Source organism: Bombus pascuorum, chromosome 1 (assembly GCF_905332965.1).
Source record: "Bombus pascuorum chromosome 1, iyBomPasc1.1, whole genome shotgun sequence".
In the NCBI taxonomy this organism is placed as follows: Eukaryota; Metazoa; Arthropoda; class Insecta; order Hymenoptera; family Apidae; genus Bombus; species Bombus pascuorum.
In genome coordinates, this window is record NC_083488.1 from 9,152,946 (window position 1) to 9,179,174 (window position 26,229).

The window sequence follows — 26,229 nt, forward strand, 5'->3', positions numbered from 1 at the left end:
ATAACGCTGACCAAGAACGGTGAATGGCAAACGAACCATCCTCGTCGTCATCGTCGTTCTCGTCCTCCACCTCTGCCTCGTCGTCGTCGTCGTCGTCGTCGTCGTCGTCATCGTCCTCTCGTCGTCGTGAAACACGAACACAGAGTGAGACCCTAGGTAGGTAGGGGGAAGGCAGAGAGGCGGAGCGTAATAAAAATAAGTAATTACTGCGAGTAATCCTCCCCCTCCGTCGCTGGCCTCCTCATCTTGCCGCCACCCCTCTCGTTCTCTACGAGAGTCGTTCAATTAACGGGAATACTGTTGTCTTCCCTCACTACGTTTCCCTTCCATTCCCCCTCCGACAGCCGGAACCCCATCCCACGCCCAGCGTCCGCGAAACCCGCGAAATGTTTCACTCGTAAAGTCGCGTGGAGTGCGGACTGCGCTCTCTGTACACCGGGGTAGGGCGAAAGAGGGGAGATATCGATGCCCCTCCTTCACTCACGCCCCTGACGTCCATCTATCCTTCCCCCACCGCGCTCGCCCCGTTCCCCTAGCATCGTGCGCCATCCCTCTCGCGCTTCTCTCTTCCTCGTCCCCACCACGCCGCGTTCCTATCCCCACCGTGCGTCCGCCGCGGCGCTCCCCGCTCCCCCCACCAGTCACCCCGACATCCCCTCAGTTGCAGCCTATCCGCTCGGGCGCCAGGCGCGCTCACTCTGGCCCTCTGCACGGCCCGAGCCAGAGTGGGGGAAAGCTCGAAAGCCCCACTCGCTCGTCCGCCGTCGTGCTGTACGGTTCGTGTCGTGGCTCGTACATGTTCTACGTGTCGCGCGGTGTGCTTTCGCGTCCGACTCGATCTTCACACACCGGTCTCATATCTCATGTTTGACAGCGGTGTATTTCGCGATTCGAGCGAACAGTTACGCGAGATTCGCTGCGTCTTCTCGTCTATCGGCCGATATCGCGAATCAAGTCACGGCTGCATCGTGTTACCTCGCCGAGTTCCGATTTTCTCCTACCGAGGAAGGAGTGGAGAACTGATGCGGAACACCGCAACGCAACTGTGCTCGCTGTGTCCACGCTGATCACCTGGACTACGTATCTTGGATGATCGGGAAGATACTGTCGTTCGTAGAAGGGAGCATCGTCGTCGATGATCGAGTGGACTGAACTACAGCCGGGAGAGGTGCATCGTGGTCGGTGCGTTACGAGAGTCGTTAGGTGCGGGATTCGCGATACGAAGCGAAGCTTAAGATCAATAGTCGAGCGTGCAAGACGCGGGCTTTCGAACGAAAGCTTCGTTTTCTCGATTCCACGGTTTTCGACAGAGTGACAGGTCATACTCGTTGCAGGCATCGTGACACTAGGAAGGATCCGCAGGACCGGTGCGTTGACACCTGTCCGTAACTCCATACGGACCTCTCGTAATTCGTAATTTCCACGAATGTCGTACCGTTTCGTATGATCTTTCTGTGAACCGTCGGATCGACCGACAACAAGCATCGTGTTTACACGACGAAAAAAAAAAAAAAAATAATAATCGTGTCATTTGACGAGTGTCGTTCGTCGATCTACTGCATTGTGCAAAAAGTGTCTTTGTTTGTTGTCTGTTCGGCGGCCAGCGGCTCGAGGGAATATTACCGTCGACCAAGAACACAGCCTACGCATGCCGTGGATCGAGGTAAGATATTCCTGCACCTTTGCCACGGATAATCAAAATTCACGTAAGTCCGTCAGGCTCTGTATCTACTTTGATCCTCGCGCGTCTTATCGTGACCGCCTGCTATCTGTCGAAGAAATCGATATCGTAGATCGCAGATAACGCTCGAAAGCCCTTGTATTCGACAAATTCGAGTGAAGCACTACATCTGTTTAATTGAATCCCACTGCACGATTTACAATCTTTCGGGTGTCTTGTCAAATGTGTCTTGTAGGTGTCAGATGAGCATAGTACTCGCGAGGTTGCGGTCTGATTGTGAGTTTAGGTCCGAGTCGCGGTGACTCACGTCACGTTTCTCATCGTACGTAAAACATATCGAAAAGCGAATTCTTAGTACAAAAGCCTGCTTGAACGCTATATAATATTTTAGCAATGGGTCGCGAGGGTATCGTGCCAACTGGTGGGCACGGGAAGACTGAGAGAAGAAATTTCCGTGTAAGGTCTCGAGGCTGGCTGGGGCACGCAGGCGCGTCCGTCGCCACGTGGTCGAATGCTGATCCGCGCTAGTCGAGGTGTTAACCTTTTTCGAAAATCGACGGGATCAGCCGGCGGCTGCGGCGGTGGCGGCGGCTGGTGTGGCGGTTGCGATGGCGGTGGCGGTGGCGGTGGCGGCCACGGCCTAGCCCGCCGCGGGGAGGGTGTGCACACGCTTGGCAAAACAAGTAGTTAGTTACGTGAGCGCTGGCAGGCCGCCAAACGAGCCTCGAACTTTGAAATTGCGTTCGAGGCTTTCTTTCGCCGCGGCGATTATATGCGCGTCGGAGATAGGACAATGAACGACAGAGCAAGAGAGAAAAAAAAGCGAAGGGAGAAGGAAGAGGAAGAAAGAGGGACGCTTATATTCGAGATTTCTACGCTGCAAATCGTCCAACCTAACCTCTTACTAGGTTGCCCGTGTATGGCACCAGGGGTGTCCTACCCTAAAGTTCGCCCTTGTTTTCTCTCTCTCTATCTATCTTCTTTTCTGTAATTCACGCGGCTATCGCCGGTGTATCTCCTTTCTGGCGCGGCCAATTAGTTTGCCGCCGCTATCGCGCCTGCTGGCGAACAGATAGCATCGGCTAAAATGTAATTGGCTCCTTATCGAGCGTGGCGAGCTTACGATTTCTGGACTGGCCAGCAATCCAGATCCTTTTCGCCACACACGTAGCGCACGAACCGATTCGATCGTTTCTCCGTAGTTGTCGGCGTTTTTTCGGGGCGTCGCTCAACCATTTACAGCGAGGGCTCGTGCTCCAGCGAAATCGCCAGAAAATTCGCGCAGGGCCTCTGTTTGTCAGCGAAGTCTTGAAATTGCTTCTATCTGGCGCGCCATTAATCTCTGGAAAGTAACACGGAAAGCAAAGGAGAGAGAATACACGATGACCAAGGAGTTAAACTGCAGAAAGAATCGTTGCTTTATCGAGACTCGGGACCGGTTAATGCGCCCGACCTTTATTTTTCGCGTTCCTCCGCGTCGTTTGTATTCCCGTTTCAACGATCGCGCGACCCGCAGAATAGCACTGGCCTGGCATCTATGCGAAATATAGGACGAACGAAGTATTTTCGAGGTAAGGAAAGACGAAAGAATGCTCTGTGTAGGAAATCAGCTGAATCGAATGGGAGAAAAATTGACTTTGGCTTTGTAACATCGATTGTAACCATGTTGTTGCTACGTTCTAAAATTGTCGTTTGTAGGATACGTTACGAAGGATTATTCGCTATATAGTGTGCTACTCGTTATAGTAAACGGAACGAAGATGCGTCAAAAAGTACATCTTCGTTTGTATGTATGGTACATTTTCTTTGTTTGAAATCAATTTTGATAGACAATTTAAATAAGGAATAAAAATTAAATAAAAATAAGGAATCTACGGCGAAGATGGATTTCCACTGCTACTCGAATATTACATCCACTAGAAGATGTATTTTGAAAGAAAGATCGTTTCGTTATTACAGACGTAGGTATATCGTAGCTAGCTTGGTAATAACTGTATCTGAAAATGATTCGATGCAACTAGTCGAGTAAGAGTATTTTAGACGAGTTGCCATTATCGCGACGTAGGTACTATCGATAACATAATTTACTCTGGCGTAAATGCAAGACGGTTATAAAGTATTTCCACGCGTATAATATCATCGAGGATGTTATTTCGGGTTTGCCAACTGCGAGTTGCGTTGTTTCGTGCTACAGTTGGTGCACAAATTTAGGGCAATTCGACTGTCGTAAATAGAGAATTATTGGAGCTGTTTGCGATAATGAAATCGAACTTTAACTATTACGTTAATCCATATAACGCAGTGGTTTAATAAATAAAGTTATCAAATGATTTAAGAGACTATGTGACTATAGTTGGACGTCTGTAGAGTTTAAAAAGTGAATAGAATTTATCGACCCAGCGTGATTCGTTCTCAAAATTTCCAATTAAATGTTATTATACCGACATTCCTTCGTACTGTTGCTAATAAATTCAATTAACCGTGTCTGTATATGACAATCATTGTTCCAAAAAGTATAACAGGTTCTCTCGTTATTATTCAAAAACGGGTTGAACGGTCCGATCGGGAGAACAGGATTCAGGCAGGAACCGGGCCGCGAAAAAACAACTTTAGGATCTGTTTCCGTCCGTTCAAGCCAGAACGATCGTGAACGTGCAAAAACTCGGATCTGCCGACTCATTGTTCCCCGTAGCGTGTTCGTTAATTGGAAAGTTTGACACCTGAATGAGATCGTAAAAATGTACCGTGCGGAATTGGGGAGGTCGGGGGAAAAGGCGCGAAAATAGTCGTCAGGCAGGCAGGTAGGCAGGAGAGAGCATCGTAAAATAATAAATTTGGGTCCTTGACCACCCTGGAACCCATAACCAGCCCCTACAACCTGTCAAATGGTCGACCCAAATACTTTGGGCGCATGAATAGTTTCAGGTACCTGCTGCACCCCGAAAACGAGGGCTATTGTCCTTCAACATCTTTCGTTTTTCTTTCGTTAGAGAAATATCAATAGTACTTCGTGTTTAGTTACAGCTGAGATTTTAGGTTTTGTGCGTTGTTTTCATCTTTATCGAATATTCGTTAAAATTATCTCCGAGAGACTACTCGTATGTTTATAAGATTATTTGAATATTTAATATCTAAGGTTATTAATAATTTTGTATTTAATAGTCTAATGTCTAAAATTCTCGCATAAATATAAGTTTTGACGTAACGATGTTCGAAATACAATTTTGTAATATCTTCTGTATTTAAAAGACTGTTAAAAAACATATAAAAGTGTCTACTAGGTTGCGCGTTAATAATTTATTACGTATGGACAGTAAAATTTTGAGAATTTGTAATCATGAATTTAGTATCGAAACGAATTGTCATGGAATGGAGTAGCTGTTTGCTACAACGGCGAGTAGCTTTTTAATTTTAGTCGCGCAACGATTCGATTTCGTAGCGCATCTGCCGCGTGGTGGGACGAGTTCGCGTCAAATGAAATTCAACAAAGGATCCAATTAAGTTCAATTAGAAACGTATCGCGCGACGTAGAACAGCTGTCACGCAAGATAAGCTGCAGCCTCGCGCCGTGTCAGATTAGGCTCGATTATCACCGCGATTCGATAATGTGTGAAAAGCTTGGTACATTTAAATGTCGCGTTTAAAACGACACAAAAGAAAGATACAATAAAACAATATCTATCTATCTGGTACGGAACATAGAAACGCAATAACCGTCCAGTTCCACTGACTCTCGTACGCAAAGACTTCGAATTATCATCCATACAACGGCGATGACGGCGATGATCGTCAAATATCAATTTTTCACACTCGATTTCCAACGATCGACTTTTACAATCTTTAGCCCCGCGGGCCAGACATACTTTTTTCTCAATAGCGTCTCAACGGTCACGTTTCACCTACTTCGACTTATTATCCCGCATATAGTGCTGTCGTGTATCTTTTCCTTTCTTCGTGCTCCTCTCTCCGAGACTGTGGACGCAGGCTAGAGCAGACGTCTTGTCGTACGAAAGTGGCAGTTTGCAATTAAACGACGATGTTATCGTAAAGGACCTGTAGGTCGGTTGAGTGTACATGGCAGCGAATTAAAATGTAAATACTTGATTAAAGTTAATCCCGGCCAGGTGAATAAACCTGCTATGGCGGGAGACAGAGGAACAGGGGGCGAAGGAGAGGAAGATAGAAAGGTGGAGTGGCGGAGGAGCAGAGAGGGACGCGAGGGTTACGGAGGTTGGAAGGGAAAGGATGGGGGCCAGAAGAGTAGCGGCGAAGAGGGAGAGAAAGGGGGTGAAAAGCGCGAGAGAGCCGTCGGTCCTAAGGGGTGGTTTTTATTGCCGGTTTTTATTAGCTGAGTAGGTGTACTCCATTCTGCCTTCTACCCCTTTCCATGCCACCCTTCTCCTCTGCTCTCCTCCTATCCGTGTCTATAACCCGTGCCCCCCCCTACCCTCGTGTCCTCTTCGCGTGGAAACGGGCTGCGTGCTTTGGGGGTGCGAGGGGCGAGGAGCGAAGGGTTGATTAAAACTAACGTTGCGCCAAGAATTACCCCGTGAGATTGAAAATTAAATTAATATACAAAACCCCCTTCTGGCCAACCGGGGCTAATTAGTTATATGATAGTGATTAAAAGTTAAGTGTATGTCTTCGGGATGGGTTCGTTGCAACGTGAGTAGAAAAGCGACAGGAGTAATCGATTCGCGTTTGTAATATTGAAATTGGGTTCCGCTGAAATTGCACGGTGTTGAAAAGAGTTGAGAATCGTCTGGTTTATGTTCGTCGCAGGTCGTTCGGTAGCGCGATGTAATTCTTCGTATACGATAGTGAACTTGTTTTTATCGTTTCCAACCCCTCTACCGTCGTAATATATTCTCCACATTCGAGATTACTATTTCTTTTTCCTTTTCCTTCTTTTTTATCCAAAGTTGTATTTCGTTAAGATTCAATTAATTACGCTGGCGAGATGCAAAACGAAACGAGTTTAGAGTTGAAGCGAGGCAACTCCACGCTTTGAGAGTTAAATCAGTGACTTGCAAGACAATCTTTTTTCTTCCGTAGTCTTCCGAAGATTTTTTAAGTTTTATCTGTAAAGGCGGTTCCCTTTAAGAGAAGAAAGACGAGTGGTGATCGCGACATCACGACAGTTTCTATTTAGAAATTTTATTCGACTTTGTTCAGAGATTATTATTATTAAGAGATTTCAAGTAAATACACACGAAGCATTTGTGAAAATTAATTTTCCTCGCTTCTATTAGAAATCGCTGGTATTCTTTATAACGCAGGTACAATAGTTCAAGGCTCGCGATATTAAACGTCTAACAAGGCCACTGCAATGGAAACCGATCCAATCGAGAAACAGATCCGGCAATCGTGAAACACGGGCAAACAGTAACGAATCCGCTGCTCGATATACGTTATTGGAAGCGTCGTAATTAGGAAATAGCCGAAGTATCCGTAAATTTTCATTACAGGGACAAAGAGAGTGCGTGGGATCGCGGTCGCAAAATGAATTCGCGAAACACGTGAAATACAACGTCACTGGACGCTGAATAGTTTTCTCAAGGTATTTTCAATATATGTTTTGTTGACATTAAGCCAATTGAATGTTTCACGGAGGAATGAGTGATAAATGAAATTCCTTGGCGGATTTAATAATCGCTAATGAAAAATTTATTCAGTATAGACCGTCGAGCAGTGTAAGGGGGAATGAAACGATTTCTCTTAACGAAATTAATCCGGGTAGCAGAATAAATAGTTTCAACGACGAAAAGGTCGATCCTCACGAGAGACAAGCTCGCTATGAAACACGTTTTATCGGCTTTTAGCGAACAAATTCTCTCATCTTAATTTGAAAAGTAAAGATTTTTCAATGAAAATTACGTATCACTGTCTTGTTTATGCGCCACTTTTATTCTTCCAGGATAAAGATAGAATTTATCCTGGTATATCCTGATATAGCTGAAAAAGTCGTAACGCGAAGGCGGAGAAATTCGGTCCTTAACGATCCAATTATCCGACGATATTTTTCCTTTCGAACCGTTCCGTGTCGGTCCCTCGAAACCCTCCCAATCCGTCTGTTCGTTCATTTCGATAATTAAAACGAAATTTCGCTCTCGGATACAGATTTAACGAATCGAACTTACGGCGGGCGCAAATGAATTGCTTCGTTTAGCGCGACTCACCGACCGTGACAGAAATATAATTTTCAATCTGTGCGCGCGTGTATGCGCTAAGTCAGACCAGGAGTGTGGATAGAGATCGATTCGCGAAGAATTTTGTTAGGAGAAAAAAAGAAAAGTAAGAGTAAAGCGAAGAGTAGGAGGAAAAAATAACGAAACCTTTTAATGGCGTTAAATGCGATTCGAACAAATAATCGAGCCAGTATTTCGCATTCGGAGTTTCATTATTTTTAATGAATATCCATTATTTTTAATGAATCGTCGAGAAGAGACGTTTTGGAAAACGCCGACGCCGAGGAACGTTCGATAATGGACGATGTCGACGTTCCTCCTATTTGTATAGACTGTTTTATCTAACAACGTTTATCTATTACCTCGCCACCGAATAAATCCTCCTTCGCGATGATAGTAATATCCGTCATATTTTAATTACTAGTCTGTTGATCACGATAGCATTTATCTTAAGTTCAATATTGATAAAGAAATAAATGGCGAAAGTTGGTGGCTAATTCCGATTCACAGATAATTTCCAAAGTGGACGTTGTTATGTAAAGAGAAAATATCGATTTTTTATAAGAAAATTTATTTCATTCTTAAGCCTACTCTATCCTAGCGTGTGATTCTCGAGTTTGTGTATCTCTGTTTTATTCTCACTCAGCGAACGAAACGAGAGTTTTAACGTTCTATGAAGATATTTCACATGAAATTGAAACGAAAAATCATACACACCAATATTTCATTTCTTCTCATACTATGCAGTTCTAGAATTTGACATATTTTTTATATTATAATGACCAACAGAACGCAGCCAACGAGTCAAGAAACATCGTGTTCATAGTTTCTTGTGTAACTGTCTTTTTTAATTTTAAGCTCGACAACTTAACCCTCCTGTTTAGTCAACCAGAGTCGAACCTTGACTGACTAACTGCTCGATAATACCGAGAAGTTAACCTCTGCAAACAACAAATCGTCGATCTTGGCGCAACTTTGAAATAACGATAAAACAAAAGGACGGTTCCCTATCAAAAGCACGAAGAAGAAGAATATTGGTTTTTCCCATGGGGGAAGCTTAAACCCTTCCACGGAGTTCACGCACTCGGATGCTCGCATAGTTTCCTTTGGTCTGTTACGTAATACAGCTAGAGCCTGGACGATTGAAAATCTCGCTTTGAAATAAGATATCCGGAGCCTGTGTGTCTATGTCGGGGGGTAGGTGGTGCAGTTACTCGAACGCGTTTTCAATCTCATAAAGGCGTCCCGCCGTCGATTATTCCCGTTCGATACTTGGCAGAAATTTTTAAGTATATTAGGAATACACTGGCGGCCGGGCTGAATTATTCGAATGCTTTCAAGAAATTGCAGGATGCATTAGCTTACATTACGCCGCTTCCATTACATTATGAATATTACTCTGCCGTATATTGATGAGGAGAGTGGATCCGGCGGGCGGCGGAGAGCGGCCGCGCGCGCCCGACGCGACGGGGGCTTTTATTATTTCTTGCGTTTCAGACGCGCCATTTACGAATTACCACGTTAATAGGGGCGCGACGCGAGATTTATCGGATTGGTCGGAGCGCGGCTGGGTTCGCGAGACGACGCGTGTCGCGTCGTTTCCAATTAGCTTGAAAGAACGGAGGGAAGAAAAGGAGCGCGAACGAAGGTGATGGAAGAAGGAATACTCGATGGGTAATACGACCATAAAAGTGTCACGATCGGGAAATTATTTTCGAAGCTTTCCAATTCAGCCTGACAGATAATAATTGATCGAAGCCTGACGCGGAAAAAAAGAAAAAGGAGCCGAGCATTAGCGATCTTGGGGCGACTCTTCTGGCTGCTCTGCTCGCTTGTATAATGCCGAGAAGAATATTTCAAGTGCGGAGAGAAAACCTGTCCCGATTTAGGAGGCAATTTTAAAGAAGCGTATATCGGTTCTGTGAAGTCTATGTCCGCGTTACTTTCACACTCGTTCGAACGCACCGACAACTACCATCTCGCGTTGTTTCTCTATCTGACACGAGCCACTGGTGCACTCTCCTCCCTTTTCTCCGGGACGCCTTGGAGCATTAGCTCGAATACATCCATGAATATTATCCCGTACTTTGGCGAGAGCTGAGAAGGGTGTCTGGAGACGTGGAGAAGGGGAAGGGAGGCTGGTGAGGGGTCGGATGGTATATAAGGTATAAGGTAGTCCATTAGCGTTAATATTATAAACGTTAGCTGCCCTCTGGCCATCCCCGTAACATACTCACGTGCGCCTGCGCTTTCTCTCTGTCTATTATGCATCTTCCTCTCTCTATCTCTCTCTCTTTCGCACACCACCACCCTCTACGTTCTCTTCCTTTCTCCTCTCCATTTCAACGACCGTCCCCTCATACCTTCTATCTCTCTCTTGCTTCTTCTCTTTCTCATTTATTTTCTCGGTTGTTTCCTACCTTTCTCTCCTTCCTTTTCAATCCCTCTCTCGTCCCTGTTCTCTATCCGACCATGGACCTCGTCGAGTCTCTCTCGTCTTTACGTTCATCGTCGTACAAACAACACACGCTAATATACCTCTTGACTACACACGAAGAAAGAGAGAGCGCCGTATACACTGTGCTTCGTACACGGCGAACCTCTTACTTAGGTGTTCTGTTACCATACTTTATCCCGGAGCCACGGTCTACAGGGTGACCGGATTGAGATCCAACACTGGCCACCAATACGACAGGTGGCCTGTGCACCAGAATGACTCTGTCTACTACTCGATTAGGCTCGTCGCTGGATAATGCGCAGTGTATTTTCTATCTCGTCGATCGACTTCTCCAGCTAGCTAGCTAAACAAGCTAACGCGCAACGTTGACACAACTTCTCCGTCTTTTTCTCCGATTGTAACGAAGACTTCCAGGAACTCTGACAAAGTGACTTCTTCAAATCGACGCGTTACGGGAAAGTGTTTATTTTGTCGCAATATCCAATGAACAAAAGTATGGTTAATGGTTGACGATACTTGTACAATTACGGTCTCTCTAAATACTAGTAAATCTACGTACTGGTATAAATATTTATTCTTCTCTTCTGCAAGATTGTACAGACAAGTTACCAACAAAGTACATTGAGATAAGTTTACTGTTAGGTTAATCTGTCTTGTGAATCACTAGATTTGCTTACGGACAATTTTTAAGCATTCTTAATGATCTACGTTTGTAAACAGATTATTTAATTCGTTATCAGTGGCTTGATAAACGGTGAAACGTATCGTGCACATCGACAGCTTTACGAGGATTTTAATCATCTAAAGGACAGTTTGTTCAACTTCTATTCTAATTGATTACCTTGTGTAGCTTTTTCTTTCTAGAAATTATTTTGTCGTTTGTTTTATTAGTTCTTCCGTGCCGGTTCAAATATACAATAATTCTGCTCTATCTAGCATATACTGAACCTAAAATACACAAAAGTTCTCTCATTCTTTCTGAGGTGGATAAGTCGTGATAGGAGCTGAAGAAACACTCGAGTATAATTAACGGTATATTTATTAACAATACTCGCTGTGTACACTTTACGTAGAGCTCGCGATTACACTTAGCGGTTCGCACTTCGGGTTACAACTCGACTTCTAGACGGCGTGTTACGATAGCGATTGAGCAAAGTGCGCGGTACAAGTTAGGACGACGATTGCTGAAGATGCGTCGAGAAACTCTAGTCAACGGTCAACTGCCTTTCCGTCACGATGATGCTACAGAGGAAAACTATGATGGGGTATGTCTAAGAATACGAAATCGTCGGATTCGTCAAGGAAAGCCTTCGTTAGAAAAGTAAGGGAAATGAACGTCGTTGTTTTTTTTTTTGGAAGTAGCTTACAATCAATTCTCATTGAGAATTATAATTAAATTATTCTGACGTGGTACTATAACGTGAATAATAAATAATTATCGTATGTTTGATTCTAGCTGAATCTAATTTAAATGTAGAGGGTAATGTCTTTTTAGCCTGCGTCGTGTCACGTAATTGAGTAACTAGTGGGTTTTGGTGGTTGTTGATTCTTATGTTATATCTATTACTGAATTTGGATATGTCTTCTTTAACTGTAGGTATTTTAAGGTCGCGATGTATTGTTTCGTTGGTAAAATACCAAGGTGCATCTATTAAGGATCTTAGAGTTTTTGACTGGAATCGATGAAGAATTTCTATGTTGGAATTAGTCGCTGTTCTCCATAGTTGGATCCTATAGGTTTAAATAAGTTTTAATATAGCAAACGTCATTGTTGGTTAATCTCTAGGTTGGTGGTTGAGGAAGGATGCTAACCGCTCTCGAGAGAGAAAGTTGCTAGCGGGAAGCATCGTACGTGAGAAAAACCAGATTTCCCGTATCTTTCCGTAGCAGATAATAAATTTAGGGAATAATAAGATAAAAACTATTTGTTCGTTTGAAGGACCTTAGCTAAAGCCCTTAGAAGGGTCCTTAGGCATAATTGAAAGTATGCTATGAAAATGTTTCGCCATCTGGCAATCATCTTGTCCGAAGGAAAGGGTCTTTGTGTAGCAAGCCACGGGACAGAAACCGTTGAAAGTTTTACTGTCGAGTGCCGTTACACTTCGTTAATATAGTAAAGACTAACGATGTCTAATAATTTACAAGTTTGATTATTCTGTGCAAAGTTCAAGATTGAATTTTAACATGTCGAAGCGTAGGTAACTGAAATACCTTACTACGTCACAGAATCTTAAAATTTCCAACGGTAAGAGAGTACCATAGTGGTTCCATAGTACGATTTCGACTGGAGATCAAGCTCGTACTGGTGCCATTATAAAGAACACATTCGCCGACCGTCAGCTCACGACAAGAATGCAAAAGAGCTTTCAGGTTCTTGGACGATGAGGATATCTGGTTTAGGCAAAAGAAAGAAGGCTAATAAGAACGTGCTGGCTTTTAGACATTCCCCCGGGCTTAAGAGAATGGCGCCAAAGGTCGGGCAGAAGTCGGTCCGGTGTATGTCCAGTGGCTAAGAGGAGACGGTAATTTCCCGTGTAACTGTACCACGATTATTGTTTATTATGTATACTAATGGAGCACTAAGGGACCTGGCAGCACTCGGGCCACTCTGATTCGAGAGGATTTCGCTAATTCCCCGGCCGCGGTCTTTGCTTTCTAACGATGGATCATAGCGTAAAATGGGAATGTAGAGTTTACTTGGCAGAGATGCTTTTCGAGCGTAAGCAGAGATTATCCACGGATGCAACACGCAACGTTGATGCGCCCTGCCCACCTTTCTCCTCACCCTCTTTAACGCGTACACAGCGTTTCAACTCGTAGCTATAGCACGAGCATGTGTCTCCCTACTTATTCGAAAATCGACCAGCAGGAGCTAGCTGGTTATTTTTCGACGAATCGCGAACCATTTCGGATAGGTAGGCTAAACCAGTCGACGAAAGTTGGTCGGATCGAAGGACGTCGAAAAGTTAATTTGCTCAACTTTTCTCATGAAATTTCCGAAGTTCCGTTTCATTTACATCCGCACGTTGCTAGCCTCGGTTACATCGATTCGTTCTCATCGACGAATCTACCATTCTCTCTCTCTTTCTCTCTCTTTCTCTTTCTCTCTTTTTCACTCTTTTGTAGGACGATGATACTGGGCACCAGTTAATGTACGAGCGAATGTTACGAACGGTTTCATTGTATAGGAACAATGAGATAAATTTTTATAAAAAAAGCGCGTTCGACTTAGTCGACTTGCGTTTCGATATATTTTTTTGATAAATTGCAGTGATATATATTTTCGGATAATGTTGTAGGTCTTGTTAGCTATTTTACAAATGTAGTTCGACAGCGAGAGGTAAAGATGTAATACATAGATCAATGATGTAGGAGCTTCTAGCCAAATTTTAGATGGTCGTTTCGTACATTCAAGCACACATATACACAAGTACTATTGGCTAAAAACGTGAATTTATGAGCTTGGAAGGAAGCTATCCTAAAGTTTCTCTATCTTGTGATACTTTTCAATAAAAAAATTTTATTGGCCACAGAGAAATTATTATCATCGACGCTTGTAAAATGAATTTCGGATTAATAGCAAAGTTAGTAGAAAATTCTATAATTTTTCCAAAAATCGAAGACCGATTTACAATCCTTCTATCTTAAAATTTTCCTTAGTCAAAAATCTATCGTTAACTTTAAATTAATATCAAAAGTAATTAAAAATTAGTAGCAGCTTCAACACGAATGCAACTAGAGAAATGCCTCTAAATTTTTGCTCAGCTATATACATCTGTCGTTCGTAACATATAGAAATTATTATCTCCAAGATTACGTAAAGCATCGTCGATGCTATCGATAAACAATCTCGTTTCAATATCCTTAAATTACGAATCAATTCCCAAAGTGGTTCTCGCACTAACTTGCAGTCCATACATATAAATGGTATACGAGATTGACGTGGCCACGTTAATACGAAGAATTGTCGAAGGGTGTGCATCAGGGAGAGAGAATCCAACCTCGTTTCTTATCAGATACGATACGCTTGAACCACGGAGGTGGTCTCAAGATCGCGCTATCGAGGCCACTCTTGATCTCCCATTTCGTAACAGATGCCAGAGAAGCGCGCGCGCGTTATCAGGAAAAGCGAGAAAGTGGATTGAAACGCGAAGAACAAGACTGATTACGCGACGTCGCTTCGAGCAATAACGTTAATTGCTGTAATTTCGATTGCCACGGATTAGTTGGCCACTCCGGCCATTGCATTGTAGAGATTTCACGGGAATTGAAATACCAAAGGATGATGACTGCCAGATGAATATTTTGCATCTTTTCTTCTTTCCATTTCTAGCAGGTGTAGAAAAAAAAAAAAAAAAAAAAAAAAAACTAGATAGGTGTTTAAGGTGATAAGCTAATATATGCATGATGCATAATTTGTTTTTTATATCACTTGTGACTTTGGCGCGTGTGATCATTAGATTGCGGATTTTTATGCAAATCTACATCTTTATAAACACGAATAGAGGAATGGAGCTTATAAGTAGAGCTTTGTTTTAACTTCGAAATATCGTTTCGTATATTAATAACATTGTTCTAGATACGGGAAATTTGAAATTAGATTCGACACACTTCTCGATGTCATACAGATGATGTGTATAAATCACGCATAAGTTTTCTTTATACTTCTTAGGTCGAAGTACGGCAATAACTGGACTATGATCCTTCATGCAAATTGATATATTTGTAAACGCGAATAGAAGAGTGGAATATAGAAGCAGAGGTTTATCTGAACTTCAAAATATTATAACTAGAGTATTCAGAAATGCTACTCTTTGTACATCTTTGGATTTTTGTCACGATTGAAAGTATACTTAGATCCAGATTTTTTAACAATTTTAAGTACAAATTTTAGATTGTTTTAGACTAGAGAAAGTATATTAAAATTGATTCTACTTTCAATGTTTTACGAGTGGATAACGGTTTCCATACTAGTCAATGAATAAAATCAAAATTTCACTGTTGCATTTTATATCCAATCTGAACGTCTCTCAAATATAAATGCACAGATGTCCTCAGTTTACTATTAACGAATAATAAGAAATTTCGAAGCGACGTTAATTTTGAAACGATCAAGAGAAAGATCTGTGAATAAGAGAATTTCATGACTGCAATTAACAAGTAGCGCAATGACAAAGATAATAACAAGAATAGCAATGTTACAATGGTAACAAGAAACAACGTTGTTCCTAGTTCCATATTAATAGAGGAATTTTTAATGTCCCTGCCAGGGAATATCTCTCAGCGAAACAATATTTATCGTTGGTAAACAGCTTTCTTGATTTGATATTCATAACTCCCGCAAAACGACATTCAGAAATACAATTTCTGTTTATCTATTTTTTCCAACATAGATATGTATTCAGACATTTCTACGTGCATACGTTTACAATTGTGTTTCCTCCCTCGCTGTATCTACTCGAACACCATTATTGGAATACATATGTTGCTATTAACAGAGATGTTAATATCTTCACCAAATTACAGGTTTGACATGAACTTCATAATATCATAATTAGCCAAAATTTTCAAATATTTCACATCGAATGTGGAAAGCATTAAAAATCAAAACCAAAATCTCGTATTATCCCAAGATGAGAGTATTTATGGATCGATAAACCCGTAGCGACCTTGCAACCTTGTAGCAAGAAATTGCCTGAATACTATACATCATCCTCTCGAATCATGCTGCTTTGAGAAGCACTGATCGCCTCATTTTACCCCCGGTTGAAAAAAGGAAATGCTCGATCATCTTTTACGGAACATCTCACGAAAAGGAAGAAAGGGAAACTATGAAATCGCATCGTATTCGTAATTTATACCGATTCCAGCATCATTCTGCAGATGTCCAAGCGAACGTTTGTTTTATTTATCGTTTGATCGGCGAAACGGTTTTTGCCCTGTACACTGGTCGTTGTTCAGCTTCGATTTCCCACTGATGTCTGTGCAGACTCGGAGAACCCCTGGCCGCGCGTAGAATCCTAAGATCTCCTCTGACGTCTGCTTAATTAATTACCATCCGCGGTTTTAATTAGCTGGGGCTTCTACCTTCTCTCGTCCTCTCTCGTTCTCCACGCATTCCCTTTCCTCCTCGCCGTGGAAAACCATGTGGCAGCCAGTTCGTTGCTTCGTCCTCTCTCTCTCTCTCTCTCTCTATCTTTGTGTCTGCGTCAGTATTTCAGTGCATTTGTACGTATGTGGCTGTATTGCAATGTGTTTGTACGTGTGTGTTTCTATCTCAGTATGTTCGCACGTATATGTCCGTATCTCAGTGCGTTTGCACGTGTATGTATGTGGTTGCAGCACTCAGAGTCGTTACGAACCAACCGTGACATGTCCACACCTTCCACGCGAGCACCAGGTGCTACGCACTGTGTCCTTCGCGTACGTATACGCGTAACCTAGAATGCGTTGCGGTGTCCGAAGGGTGATAAAGAGGATGATAAGGGCTCGTAAATGGAGAGACGAAGGGTCGACGACGGATTCGGTGACGTTTGATTCTCAGCCATCGTTATTCCGGGGTACGACGTAGTTCGATAGTGGCGAGGATGTCCAGCTGCAGGGAACGCCGAACAAAGATTACCGATGTTTCTCGTTTTACGAGCACGGCGAATCGAGGATATTGAGTGAAATGTAGTAACATCCGATGGTTGAGGATATTGTGAAGACAGTTGACGGTCAAGTGGCGAATGAAAGTATTTGAGCACCGTGTATTTCATATATAATATTTCGATGTATGTAATCAGACACGATTGTCATGATCGTATTGGTATTCAAGAGCAATCTGAAAATGCATACGAAAGTTGGAAGAAACGCTAATGAAATTTCAAAATGTTTCATATATAATACACATGATATATTCAGAAAGTATTTCTACAGCTGTTCAAATATATTCGTAACGTATATGTTCTTTTACAATAGAAAAATTGATTTTATACATATACGCAGAATTGGCAACGTAGAATCAGAGGACAGATATATGTTTGTAACTTTCGAAGGGAATTAAATAAATTAGCGTGAACTCCGTGTAAATGTTATGACAGAAATTTCCTGCGAACAATTTAATTGCGCCCGAATATGAATATTTTGCACGATGAAATGTTGTCATTGTCGTACTGGAGAACGAAATTATATCCGCAGTTTCCCAGCGTGGAATAATAGTCCGTTTCGCTGAATGTTGTCGGCCGCTATTGAATCGAACGCGGAGCCGCCATGTCTTTTCTCTTCGAATTACCGATCGTCAATGAAGATTAAGATCATTCCGTATGAAATTTCCAATAGCTTTTATATCGAAGTACAAATCGATTCTCCCTAGTGAATTTCATATCCGCGATTCTCAATAATGAAGTACAACTTTTCGAATATAATTAAATACGCGAACATATACAAAATATCCAAAGTAAACTACTCGTTATTATATTTGAAGAGTTAAACAATATTTTACGTATTCACAAAACCAGAAATTCGCATCGAGATTGTCAACCGACCGATAGTAACAATCAGACCCTGAACAAATCCTGCTACAAAATATTCGGGCATCAGCCTATCAAATCTTAACAGCCCACAACTTTAGGCTCGCGAAACCTTGAAATATCACCTTTTCGAAAACAATCGACCCTCCATCACGCGAGTCGATCAAATCGAGCATAGTGGCGGTAGCGGCGAAAACGGCAACAGCTAAGCTCATTTACCGAAAAAGGTTCGCGAAAGATGCGAAAAGGAGGCCTGGGAGAGATCGGCTGCATCTGAGGAAGGAGGCAAGAAACCTCGTGAAAGGAGACAGGAGTATAGGGTAGTCGAGGACCGTAGCGGTGAAAAGGGCAGCCACGCAACAATACAAAGACAATGTGTTTGTTGCCGATTAGCAGAAGGACGAGGTGAGGTTTTTACGAGAGTTCGAGGTACGAGTCTGTCGATGGTGAAGTGGGAGAAGAAGAAGGGGGCCAGAAGTAAGGCGGAAGGGTGAGACGAAGGGACGCAGTCGTTTACAGCCGAAGAGAATCGGGGCCCGTGGCTTAAATGACCCCTCTCTCTTGGGTCGCCACCCGCGGCTTCCCCACCTGTGGCAAGATTTACGGCAATTCGCTTTTTGCCTCCTTTAAGAGCTTTCGTATTATCTTACTGCCTCCGTTGCTGCTTCCTCCGCGGAGCAAATGTACTTCGGCTTCTCTCGCTCCTCGTTCGTTCATCAACCTTTCTTTCTTCCCTCGTTGTCTTCGATTCTCGATTTCTGTCTGTCTCGCGGCCGGTACGTTTTTCTCGTCTTCGTTCCCTCTTCGTTCGTTTCCCTTCGTTGTCTCTTCGTCAGCCATCCTCGTCTTCTCTTTCTCCTCGGCCCGTTGTGACTGGTACCACTCTCGTCCTCGATACAAACGAGTATATTTGCTCAGGTAAGAAACAGCGGATACAGGTGTAACGCAGACGCGAATACAACGGGACACCTGAGTCCGTAATTATTTCGGGACGGGGGCAGGCATCTCCTCTCTTCGTTGCTCTTACGGAATCGCTTTAATTACGCCAGATTTGATTAAATCGCGTGTCTCCGTTGCAAAAGGCGCTTCCCGTGCTCTTGAAACTTTTCCTCGTTAAGTAATCCCCCGGTTACAGGAGAGATATGTATTTTATCGAGCATAAATTGCCACAAAACGATAGTTTCTTTTATGGGAGGCTTCTTAATCAAAAATCGTGTTTCTTCTTTTTTTTCTTTGGCCGTTTAACACAGAGAACGTATCAACCTGGATGCTTGTTACCCTGAATTCCGGGACGCGCCGTTAACGTAGGCACACCTTCCATCGGACGTTTTAATTGCCATTGTAATTCCCTCAACGTTATGGTAATGGCACCGCGTTTAAGTACCGCGTTATCGTCCGTTAGCATAAATCTTATTATTCTAATGCCGTTATTACGATCCTAATCTACAGGTATCCAAGCGTGGTATCTTTCCTTTCCTCGTCGCTCCTCTCTTCGAGCCGATTCGATTCGCTCACGGGCCCCCTCCATTTTACACGCCTCCTCTCCCCGCGTTCTTGCCTCTGTCTCCATCATCTTTTAACCTTGAACTCTCCCTCGTTACCGTATCACGCTTCAGAGCGCACGGTTTCAAGAAGTTTTAGAGATCCTCCGGGAATCCCATTATGAATCCCGAACCTAACCGAGGCCACTCGTTGAAACATACGACGATGATGAAACGGAGAGATCGTCCAATCAGCCCGTTCCGGTTGTTCAATTCCTCGGACTGTCGAGAATCGTTGCTCGATGCTGATCGCATCGTTTAAGAATGTTTCCCGTATACCGACGATGTTTGAGCGGAAGAAATAGCGTTCGACTCGTCGTTCAATTAGCAGACATACCGGGCGTCACATTATCGTAGTTGGTACTTCTCCGACGACTTTCACCTAGAGAGAAAACAATCGTGTTTGATCTATGCTCCCTGGATATTTGTATTGTCAATTTGTTTCATGCTTCTGATCATCTTCCTTTTAACGCCTGTCGAGGTTTAGGTGGCGTAAGAGTTATCTCACTCGAATAATCTTGTTTCACTGTAAAAAATATGAAGCAATAAATTCCACGAAAAGAGCTTGCCATTTTCTTCGAAAAATTCAGCAATAGCAGAGCGGCGTGTCGATGTCGCGCGATATAATACAGGAAGGACACGCGGGGGCGTCGGCAGGCACGAAGGCGGGACGGGGAAAAATTTAATTAGCAAAAGCCCGAAAATTAATTGCGCCTGGCGTCTTATTGTGCTCTGGCCCTGTGCCTCGAAGCGTTGCCGAGGACCCGCCGCGTCTATATACACAGAGAATGTAATATTCACAACAGCCTATATTCCAGCTAGCAGTCAGTCTGGCCACCCCTTCCGTTCACCCCCTCCGTTCACCCCCGGCCAGCTTTCCTGACTTGCCTCCATCGACTTCGCTATGGTATAGTAGTTACGTACCCGGCTTTACAGTTCTCCATGCCAAAGGTAGCGTGCTATGCTCCACCACGTTGATGATGGTAACGCTGTCGTGTGTTCATGAGGTTGTATCTGCCGCGAGGATTCCCTGATTCTCATACATTACAGAATACACGATGATACTTATCGTTGCGAAAGCTTTGTCATACGATCATGGAACGACGTGGATGTATCGTGAGAATCGTTCGTGAGTTCATCATCGACGTGGTCAACGATGTTGCTGGTTACCAGAGTAGTAGTGCAAGAGTTTGTGTAGATTCTAGATTGTTCCTATGACTCTAATGACGTGGATGTATAGCAGAAATCATCCATGGTCCTATCATCGTCATAGTGGACGGCGTGGCCGGACATCAGAGTGCTGCAAGTTTTCGTGTCCATTCTAGACTTCTCCCCCCGTAGCTGTAATGACGCGAGCAGGGACTCGAGGGGCGCCACAACGACGTTATTAATTGCTCCACAATGCCAGCGGCGTGTAGGCACACGAGGGGTGTTCTCCCCCTGGCGCTCGTCGATCGACCAGCCACGTCGGAAATTTCATTAAGTGGATTCTTATAGACGCGGTTTTCAGATTAACAGTATGATATGTGCTCTATCCCGGCCCGGGCAGATATTAGATCGGGGACTTGCTGTGCCTGGATGCTCTCCTTCTTCTCTCTTTCCGCGTCTCGATATCTCTGTCTCCTATGAGCTTCCTGGTCGGTTCGTAGGATGGCTGGCTGGTTGCCCGCGCACAAAGCCTACTGCACACCCCGATATACCCTTTACCCTTCTGTAGAGCTTGTAATATCTACAGACCTTGCTACGGTGGATCCTGTATGAGGCGTCTTAGGAGTTGAGAGACTGTTCGAGGGTATTCTAGGCTGGACTCACACGAGAGCGGATTATCAAGCTTCGTTTCTTATAATGCAATATAGGAGACAGGGATAGCAGGTGCAATATATACATATTAGACTATGTCGAAAGTTTCAGGCTATTCTACACAATTTGCACAGTTTAATAAGATCTTAATTCTGATGTTAAATCGTTTCAAGGAAACGTGGTTGAGATTCATTGAGCTAATGTTGATAACGTCGCGTAAAGGCCCTAAGGATCATGCAAGATCGTTCATTAGCAATCAAAATCACTTGACGATCGAGAGAAGATGTTAGATAATCGAGATTTTATGCGAATTTGTCATAGGTCTGTTTGTTAATGTGTACTCCTCGTATATTAGGTTTTGAAACAAGGGATGCATAGTTGCTCAGGTGTTTGTAACAATTTTATACTTTCCGATGGCTCGCTCAACAGTATTAATTTTAATAGGTAGTAGCAAGTATCAGGAATAATTGCACCGTGCCAAACATTGGAAATGGAATATCAGAGCCTACAAATGATAATTAAAATAATCGCTGGTTATGTTCTGGTCGGGAAAAAATCATGTTTCTCTGCAGGGCCGTGTCGAGTGATTCGATTAGCGTTAACCATCCGAGCACGTAGAATATTCAGTAAATTTGGCAAATATGCCGAGTACCAAATAGTTGGTGAATATTCGGTGCATCCCTAACAGCAATTAAAGGCAGGGAGATTAACCATGAATGCAGCAACTCGGTCGGTCAAAATTGATTCATTATTGTCGGTTTCTCCGGCGGAGAGAGAGCACCACGCTCTCTCGCTAAGATAATGTACACTAACCTCTGCCCTTCCGGAGTCGTGTGGTCTTAAGTTTCCTTCATTATTTCAGTTATTGCTGTTATTATTATTCCATTATTCCTATTATTTCGCGTATAATAATAATTATTATTATTATTTCATGTTAACTCGATGACTAGTAATCAGCGATATTTATTTATTCGTATATCACCGTATAGAATTTCGAGTAGGAAATTAATTACTATTGCCGAACAGGCTTCTAATTGACTATTAATTAGGAACGCCTAGTCATAGCATCAGTCAAAGCTGCTTGGTGATCTCAGGCTGTGTATTGTATTGTATCCCTGTTGCTTGCAATTAAGCGGATAATCGAATACGATAATGAGAGATTATCCTAGGGAATTCTTTGACAATACATCGTTTATTAAACTTGTACGAAATTCTAATTACGTTCGATGCGTTAAACGATCTATTTCTATCCAATTTGAGCGAAAATAGTAAAACACGATGATTGATAGGTAATTATAATGTACAATTAATTCGAATTCATCTTGGAACCACCGAAATTTTTTATTTGAAATACAAACGAAATCAAGTCTTGTGCATTTTTAAACTCACGCCCAACCATCAATCGCTGAAAAATCGTTGGCATTAAAATTATTTACGCGTTTATTCTAAAATTCAAGCGAAACCAAAGCCGATCCTGTTTGAAACATAAGTGGCTAACGAAAATATTTGAATACTTATAATACATTCATAAAAGGTATCCGCGAGTGTTGCAATACTTTTCGTGATCCACTATAGACACAACCATTTAAAAGCATTTATTATAGAACGCAGCAAGCAAATAATAGACGGCAGACAACGTGTATCATCGTTTAGATTTTTCTTCGTTAACGTACCGTTACTGGTCGACGTTCTTCGCGTTTCTCCGAGGGGTGGGTCGGATAACGAACCATGCGGGGTACGGGAGGGTTGCAAGACCTTAAGCCAGAGGGATGAAGGGGGTACGCGGAAGGGATCGTGGCGGATGGGGGAAAGTTGAAGGTAACCGACACCCTTTCGCAAAAAGTAATTGGTTAATGCCTCGGAAATGAGTTTAGTTCCTTTTTGCTTGGCGAGCGTGCTGCTCCTTTTTCGGCACCTTCACCATCCACTCGCTCTTTTTCTCTCTTCTGTGGCCTTTTTCTCTCTACACATGCACACGTAAACATGTAACGTAGACAAGCGTGCGCGCAAGTGCACGTTACACGAACGAGCGAAACATTCTTTCTTTCTTCAGCCCGTGAAAGTCTCTTTTTACGCTGGCCTCTCTTTTCTCGGGTCTCCTCGGTCGGTCTTCCCGTCGTCCTTTCACCTTCCAAACGTTTCTCCATCCTCCGCTCTCTTCTATTCGCCAATTCTCCCGGTATGTATTTATTTTCTTCCCTTGTCGTTCTTCCTCTCGTCGTTCCTCTTTCACCCTAGTCTCTGTTCTCGCATGCACGCATGTGTTTTTATGCTCGCTCCGGGGCTCTAGTCACGCTTTGTGCCACATTGTGTGTGCCTTTGGAGCCCCATTATCCGCGTGTAAAAGTGTCATTACGGCCCGCGGTGAGGCTCGAAGACGAGCAGAGTTTCGCCTCCTTTCTCTCCCTGGGCGTCGCGACACCCCGGGTGGAAGAGAGAGATAAAACCCGCTTAAAGGATTTGTCTCCGTGTCCGGGCCGATTCGTTAACCCACCAGGGACCAGGGATTTTCTTCCCCTCTCTTCGTCACCAATACGGACACACCGCGACTTTGTTTTAAAATTGGATAAGCGTATCGACTTATCGCGCTGGAATCTCCACTCATTTGCCAGATCATTGGGTGGTATCTTAGTGTAGACATTCGCGGACTATTACAGGGGATAGTTTTTATGGATGGAGGATTTCAGGCTCTTAATGAAATCTTCGTTATTTGATTGGTTTTTGAAACATATTTGAGGAAATGAAAGAGTTTTATAGGTATGCGTGTAGTAGTATCTTAATGACTATTTAAACGTTTCTAAGGAGAAGGTCCTTAGATTCGTGAGATATGTTTTTCAAATTCAGTTCATCGTCCATCGATCTTGCGTTACCAAGAATGTCTTGCAGTCTGTTTCCGCATGCCCTTCACGATTTAAAAAATATTGCTTACCACGATATTATACTATTTCTTTTTAACAGTTTCTTACAATCGTGTCTTTTTTCCAATCTATCAGACAACTTTAAAACGCGTCGAATACGTCAAAATATTACATTGTAGTCGTAAAGTGACATTCAAATAAGAATATCGATTGATCCAAAAATATACCTGTCAAATATTCCTCTTACGCTCTTCGTATATTATATACCACGATAAATTTTAGCCCTTTTATTAAACTAAATCTAATCACCGGACATCAAAATAAGCAAGCATACCTAGGTAGGTAACAGTCTCAATTATACCACGATTAATCCCAGCGATCTCTCCGCGAGCTCTGAGATGGAAAAGAGGAAAAGATGAGAATAACTTTCTCACGTGCGAGACAAAAGCTGGGGAACCAGTTAACCCAGCCATTGAGAACCTAGAGAGGACACGGATTCGTTAACTCCGCCGGTGTTTCACCACAGAGTCGTTCCCGCTTTCCTGCGGCCGCGACGGCGACGCACGGCGGCGATACGATCGTCATTAGCAAAGGAAGAAGCAGCCCCGTCGTCGTCACCCTTTGTGGATTCTCTTGCGCCTCGTGTGTTCCTCCGTACTAATGGTCTTAACGAACCCGACACTACGAGCCCGCTCCGTCGAGGGTTAATACATCAACCGCGGAGAACCCTAGCTGATATTCCGCTGCCGCGGTATACAGCATACAGTACACGAAGACTTCGATTATCGCCAATTTACCAGCTGGCTCGTGTTTATTCGGTGACCACCGGCGTGGCCCCTGGTAACGCCAGCGTCAGGAAATACTGGATACGCTGTACGATCGATTCTCCACCCCCTTGGAAGCGTTTGACGAAATTAGACGGTTAACCGATCTCGGCGAATGTGAAACGTCAGCTTTTATCCGTTGATTAATTTGTTTACCGTTTTAGTAATCTTTCGTGGCTTAGTCATCCTCGCAATTGACCAACTTGGATGGACGAATAATTAGGCTGGTTCTTTTGTTTTTGGGTTCGTTGATTTATGAATTGTATTTTTGAATGGTAAAGCTCGATTCTGAAGGAGATGACTCTGAAGGAATAGAATTTCTTATGGGGCGTTAGGTAGAAAAATACCAGAGTTTGTTTTATCTTCATTTTCCTTTTACATATATTTTTCTCATATCTGAAAAATATCTCAAATACTGTGTATTGTATATAAAAAAAGACACAGAGAAATACTTTTCTTTGCAAAGCAAATATTTACGGATAATTATATTTCTTTAATGAAAATAATAATTTTTGTTGATTTATTAATAAATTAAGATGGTCGGAATGACCTTCCTAGTTAAGAATCTATAATATAATAATTTCTATATTATTAATACTAAAAGTTCGTCTAGAAAAATTAGCTGAGCTTATCCTACTTAAATATTCGTTTTACGTAATATTATTAATATTTGGAAGCGTAATTATTTTCTTGTAGTATGTACCTCTAATACCGATGGAAATCAACCTCTTAATCCTCTTAGTTCTTCATAAGTAATTCTTAACGACGACGTCTTATTCGATCTTCTTCAACGCTTGTATAGTTCCTTTTGAAAAAGCGAAAAGGGTTGGTAGTGGTCGATGAAACGACGGAAATTAATGGATATACATGGTGAGCATAGCGAGTCGTGGTCGGTGTTAATTGGACCGCAACGGAACGGGTTAAGCCGCCGGAGGAATGATCCCGTGATTCTGATAATCGATACAAGTGCCTGTTCGATTTCGTTCGCCGCCAGCTTGTTTAGAGGTTATGGATATAGCGTAAGGTTAATCGGATCGCGTTGGGAAGCGTTGCACCGTTTCCCATATACTTTCGTTTCACGTTGAATTAAAGTCGCTAATTTTCTCAGAGTGCAATAACTCGGTTGCACTGTGGGATCAAATTTGGAATCACACGAAACGTTTAATTCGTGGCTAGACTTCCTTTTTTTCTTTTCTCGATTCGTTTACACTAATTTTTTCCGATTATAGCAATTCAATTCTCCATCAATTATTCATAGCGCTGTACGGTACGAGTCATTAGGAAATTAGATGTAAATTTCGGAACTGGTTTCCATTATCAATTCGTGTGAACGATTCTTATTTCTTTCGTATCGAGACACGCGAATCA

The 26,229-nt window shown here is 43.0% G+C and overlaps 1 protein-coding gene across 9 annotated transcripts in view; it reads left to right on the forward strand.

The window, feature by feature from the left end:
- Positions 1-26,229, forward strand: part of LOC132916697 (LIM/homeobox protein Lhx9) — a 474,804-nt gene that overhangs the window by 305,300 nt on the left and 143,275 nt on the right. For 2 of the 9 annotated variants that reach the window (XM_060976929.1, XM_060976997.1), the window contains exon 1: positions 724-1,663. The exons of the other annotated variants lie outside the window; for them this stretch is intronic. The gene's annotated coding sequence lies outside the window, so the exon portion shown is untranslated. Of the gene's footprint in view, positions 1-723; positions 1,664-26,229 lie in introns of those variants that run through there. 9 annotated transcript variants of the gene reach the window in all.